General features: G+C 47.5%; 1 protein-coding gene across 11 annotated transcripts in view; it reads right to left on the reverse strand.

Annotated features, from left to right (window-relative positions):
- The window catches only part of TNRC6B (trinucleotide repeat containing adaptor 6B), a 146,226-nt gene extending 143,365 nt beyond the window's left edge, over window positions 1–2,861 (reverse strand). For 4 of the 11 annotated variants that reach the window (XM_077339423.1, XM_077339418.1, XM_077339420.1 and 1 more), the window contains exon 1: window positions 2,446–2,860. The gene's annotated coding sequence lies outside the window, so the exon portion shown is untranslated. Of the gene's footprint in view, window positions 1–2,197; window positions 2,342–2,445 lie in introns of those variants that run through there. The other 7 variants (XM_077339411.1, XM_077339415.1, XM_077339410.1 and 4 more) reach the window with 3 other exon arrangements.
- Window positions 2,862–6,000: the final 3,139 nt, after the last annotated feature.

The following is a 6,000-nucleotide window of genomic DNA, read 5'->3' on the forward strand; positions in this document are numbered from 1 at the left end:
CGTTTGCGCCATGCCCGGCCTCAAATGCGCATGCACGGCAGTTTCACGCATGCACGGCAGTGCCATGCATGCGCGTTTGCGACCACGCATGGCGCAAACACGCATGTGCGGACCTGCTGCGCATGCGTGGCCGCACGATTGCCCTCCCCAACCACCACCAGTTTGCAGCTTTAGAAAGGCCAATTTGGTGTAGTGGTTAGGAGTGTGGACTTCTAATCTGGCATGCCAGGTTCGATTCTGCGCTCCCCCACATGCAACCAGCTGGCTGACCTTGGGCTTGCCACGGCACTGATAAAACTGTTCTGACCGAGCAGTGATATCAGGGCTCTCTCAGCCTCACCCACCCCACAGGGTGTCTATTGTGGGGAGAGGAATGGGAAGCCGCTTTGAGCCTCCTTCAGGTAGGGAAAAGCGGCATATAAGAACCAACTCTTCTTCTTCTTCACTGGTCTAAACGATATCATCAAGTTATAAATAAAGCCATATTCTTTCTGGCACATATAAAGCAACAAAATACACCACTGCAAAATTGCTCATGTTTATTTATTAAACTTCATCTTCAGTTTTGAAAATGGAATATCATTCTGCATTTGAAGTTGATTAAATAAAATATTTTAAATAAGAAAATCGAAGCAAAAAAAATCAGCAAATTAATTAACATTCATGCTCTGGAATAAAAATATAGGAGGTAATAATTCAAAAATAAAGATCTTTTGTCCAAACTAGCAAAAGCATTTCCTATGGAACCTATGAATGACATGGGGTAACCCTCTGTTCTCCAGTGAAAACGGGAGAATCCAGTTACTCTAGAATAGGCATATCCTTTTACCACTACTTTGTAAGTGTTATAACCGCTGACACATAGAATGCAATAATGCCAATCAACAGAGCTTAATTTCAGCAGGTAGAATAGGTAGAACCTTGGAATAAAAAAAAAATCTTAGCATTCTCAGTTCCTACTCCACACTTTACAACTTCTTATATATTCAATAATTTTTATATACAACATGAATCTATGTTAGGATTTCATTCTAAAGATACACAAATATCAACCATTATCCAGGAGAGAGGAGAAAATAGTTTTGGAACAAAAAATAGGTTAAAATGGTGGTAAGATGCTTTTCAGTTACATCTCAATTCACCTGATGCAGTGAGCCATCAGGAAAGATAATTACTCTGGAATAAGTTGTGTTAGTTCTTTAAGTGCCTCTAGACTCCTGCATTTATTTTTTGCATTTTGATGACACCCTGTTCAGAATCCTACACGGGCAAGACACAGAAAAATATTAGAAATGAGAAAGAACATGAAGGCATTCAGAGCAACAGCCTATATTTTATTAGCTGACAGACTGCTCACAGAAACAGCTGTTCATTACAGCACCAATAATCTGTGCTGTCAAAGTGTGTGACTTTCCTCTTTTGCCACTCTTTACATACACACTAATTCTACAGAGCCTACCATCTTGCATCAAAACAACCACGATTTTCCTGAATGAAGGAATTTTATTATTACTTATGATGATGATATGAAGGGAGGAAACCCTCACAATAGTCTTTTTAACCTTAGCTGCTTCAAATATATATTTTTAAAAAAAACGTGCAGAAGGTGTGCTGAAGGCAGACACTAGCGTTTGCAGAGTCCCGTTTGGGGAGGGGAAGGAAGTCAGCCGGTTATATTTATTTATACTCTTTAGGATCATTTTTCAAGCTGCATTCAAACCGTCGGGAACTGCAACAGCCAGCGCAACTATAAATAAGACTTTGCGCTCACACTCTGGGCACTTGGCAGTCTTCACTAGCAGTCCACGGCCTCTCCTGCTTGCAACACAGGTCGGGGGGGGGGAGGTGAAGGAAGAAAAGAAGTCCTTGCCTCCGCCGGGCAACTGAACGGAACGGTTTGGCAAACTAGGCAACCTGTCACACTCTGCACCCCGCCCCGTTTGAACTAAGAATCTGGGCGTGCTGCGGAAAGATCACTGGCTCTCTGGGAAAAGGAAAGTCCTCTTCTCCCCAACGATATCTGCACGCAACTCTCGAACAAGGGACCCGTCCCCCCACCCTTCTCCTCCAAGCGGCGCGACTCTTTACCCGCGGGCTCCCTCAGAAGGGAAAGTGCCACTGCGCACGCGCAGAAACGGAAGCCCCCCCCCCGCCCCATTCCCCCCTCCTTCCCTCCCCGGAGCCCCGTTCTCCCCACCGAAGCTGTAATTTCGCGTTACGGCCTCAGCCACAGGAAGAACGCTGGAAAGGTGTCCCCCGAAGAGCCCCGTCTGCAGCGGGATCATTGCGGTTCCTCCCGCTAAGCAGAGCTGCTGCCGAAGGGCCCACTTGGAGGCTTCTGTGAGAGGATCTGCGGTCTGAGGGGGAAGGGACGGGCGCGCGTGCGGAGAGCGCTGAGCGGCGCGACGACGAGAGAGGGAGCTCGCGGCCCGCTTCGCCACTCACCGACAAGGAGCCGCGGCCGTCGCCTTTTCGCCCGCCGCCGTGCACAGGCGGAGCCCACCTTCTTTCTCGGTGACGCTGAACCGGGGCCCGCTCTTCCCGCCCGTTTTAATCGCCGGGGAAAGTCAGCCAGGGGATTCTAGCCGCCAGCTCGTGGAAGGGGAGGGGGAAGAAAACACACCAAAAAAATAAACTTTACTCGTCGCCGCCGTCTCACTCCCTGGAGGAGCACGAACCCAAACACACCGTGTCCCGCCCTCGACGCCGCTCATTGGGTGCTCCTGCAATAACGGTACTACCAATTGGCTAAGGTACCTGACCGTCGAGAGACAGCCTCCCGTTTTCATCCCCTTCCCATTTTTCATTGGGCGGCTCTTGAACCATCTCGTGACCTATTAGGCACGCGAGCTGCCCGTTAAAAGAAGCACCGCCTCGCAAGTTTATGATAATAATTGGACAACGTGTAAACCACGAGTCTCGATTGGTGAGCGCGCCTGCTTGTGTTCCTCCTGTCACGCTCGCCCTTACTTGTTCCTCCCCAGCTCGCCTATCATTGGCTGAGAGCACAGTCCGTCAGAACAAAGCACATATTTATCGCGCCCATGCTCTCCTCCTCTAAAACGATTGGTGGTTTATTTCGTCATTATACCGGCTAATCCCGCCCACCGAGCTAGAACCGCCATAGCGTCAATGACTTAATCCTAACAAAAAGTACACCCTTCGAGGTCCCCTGAAGAGTACCGGTGTCTGTCACTTTATAGGAAGAGTGTACGCACAATTTTCGAAGCACTACGGATAGGCCTTCCCACAACCCTAAAGGGCCCCTTAGCTTCTTCCCCTCACAAACTCCTGTTTTTGTCTACGAGTACATCTCAAGACGAATGCTGTTACGGGTCACACATCTAGACGCCAAGAGGTCGACTTTCTTACAAGTTGTCCTCAGGCTGGACAATAATACTGCGAACTGTAGAGAGTTTATTATATATTTTAATACAAAAGGAGAAGATAATTATATTTCAGATCCCCAAGAACAGCACCTCACACATACACCTTCCCCGTCATTACGCACTCTAGGAATAGCCCCCAAACGAGCCTAGACGGGCTCCGCGCAGCCGCCGTGCGAAGTTCGCGGAAGCTCCGTCACGCGGGTGTTTGTGGCTGAGGCCTTCACGAGGCCGGGGACGCGCGCCACGTGACTGCGACCTCAGGAGGCCGTTAGGGATCCCTGACGCGCTGCTTCCCGCCCCGCTCTCGCTCCCCCCTGGCGCTGGCAAGCCTCACAGCGAGTGACCCTCGTCTCCCTGAAGAGACGCTTGTAAGACAGCCAGCGTCGGCCCCGCGAAGCTTGTTGCTGCCAACGTCGATGTGATTGATCTGCACCGGCTGGCATCCGCCTGTCCACTCTGTAACTGTAGAAGAGCGCGAGGCGACGCGTTATGTATGGGGAGAGTGAGCATTTGGTCTTTCAAATCCAGCAGCTCCCACCTTTGAGGCTAGCCTGCAACGTGGGCTGGCCATGTAGTCTTCGCACGCCTCTCAACTTCTGCCCGCCTCATGCACCAGTTAACATCCAGATAGTGCATGAGTGGGACAGCCAGAGAGGCAGGAGCGTTGGACCTTAAAAAAAAAAACTAGGAATTTTAAATTCGAAGGATTTAAATTAGATACTTTGGAACCGCTAACCTGTTAGGAAGGCAGAAAGCCAGCAGCTGAGTGACAGCTGTCCAGGATTTTGCAGAGTGTCACATGTACATCTACCATGGGTGGAAATCGTGGGTGCATACTCACAGCATGGAGCTCAACTCTCAGGGAGCTATGGTTGCCAACCTGGAGAAGTAGAGGCAGAGAGATGTTTGGGGAAGAGACCCTCAGGGATGTACCAGAACAGTCCTGTGCTGACAGCTCTTCTGCTGAACTGTGCAGAGAGAATCTTGAGGTCAGAGTGGGTGAGTCTGAGAAGGAGGGGTGAGATCCCTTGGAAGGGACCCGTTCTGCGGGTGATAGACTGATATCTTCTCATACGGAGAATACCCCTGGGTGGAGGTGGCCTTCGGAATGTGGGTGATTCAACCATTAGGAGTATAGAGAGTGGAGTCTTTGATCAGTATTTTGACTGTATGGTGACGAGTCTGCTTGGTGGGAAGGTTGGGGACACCATGTGCTGTCTAGATAGGTTGATAGATAAGTGCTGAGGGGGTGCAGCCATGGTGCATGTTGGCACATTTTACTAGGCAGGAAGTTAAAGGCCAAGACATCAAATGCAGCATTCTCAGAAGGGCTGCCAGTGCCACATGCAGGGCCAACTAAACATACACAGATCATGGGGCTCAAAGTGTGGATAAGAAAATGGTACTAGGAGGAAGGGTTTAATGTGTTTGGCATTGAGGAACTTTCTAGGACTAGCTGAACCTGTGGAAAAGTGATGGGCTTCACTTCAACTGAAAGGGAACCGGGCTTGTGGAGATTAATATAAAAAGGTAACAGAATCAATGCTTGGAAGCATTTTAAAACCATACTAATTGAAGCTTAAATAGAATGGATTCCATGGGTTAAGAAAGGCACTGCCAAATCTAAAAGAAGGCTTGCATGGTTAACAACGCAAATCAAGAAAGCTATAAAAAGTAAAGGGGCTTATTTTAAAAAGTAGGTCTGCCCCAGTACATAGAACAGGGGGACCAGAGGCTCTGGCAAAAGAAATGTTAGTCAATAGTAAGCATGCAGAAAGATATTTTGAGAAGCAAGTTGCTAAAAGCATCAGGACAAAACATTTTTTAAATATATCCAGAACAGGAAACAAGCCAGAGAAGTAGTGGGACCTTTGGATGATAAAGAAATCAAGGAATTGCTAAAGGAAGACAGGCGGATGACAGAGAAGCTCAATTACTTTTTTGCTTCTGTGGAAAGTGAGGCACATACCCATACACAATTTTCAGTAAGGAAGCCAAATGGGGGTGAACAGAGTTGTTCTAGACCTACTGGGAAAATTAAAAACTGACTTTCCCAGGGTCCTGAGCGTCTTTGGATAATTTATCTATTAACCTGTATATGTAATTTATAACTAAATTCAGCTGCTGTGCCAGAAGACTGGAGTAGCAATTGTTGCACCAGTTTTTAAAAAGGGGTCCAGGCAAATATAGGCCAAGCAAGAAAATTAGTAGAAATTGTTAGAATTGTTAGGCACATAAAGGGACAAAGTGTTCCCAGTGAAAATCACCATGGCTTCTGCAAAGGGAAATCCTGCCTCACCATTCTTTGGGAGTTCTTTGAGAAAATGAACAAGCATGTGGACTATGGTGATCCAGTAGACATTATATACATAGACTTTCAAAAGACTTTTGACATGGGACTTCACCACAAACTCCAGATCAAATTTAGTCATGGGATTTAGTCTCTAAAAAGGATGGTAGCTTTATTCTTATAGACCTGAGTTTTCCAAACTTTGATTGAATCAGTTTTTTCCTGAATTAGAAATGAAGAAAAACACCCCTATCATAATTAAACATGCTTAATTTTCAGAGTGTGCCTATTCCTCTGCATGGATTTCAGTGTTGGGCACAC

The sequence above is a fragment of the Paroedura picta genome, chromosome 5, assembly GCF_049243985.1.
Source record: "Paroedura picta isolate Pp20150507F chromosome 5, Ppicta_v3.0, whole genome shotgun sequence".
In the NCBI taxonomy this organism is placed as follows: domain Eukaryota; kingdom Metazoa; phylum Chordata; class Lepidosauria; order Squamata; family Gekkonidae; genus Paroedura; species Paroedura picta.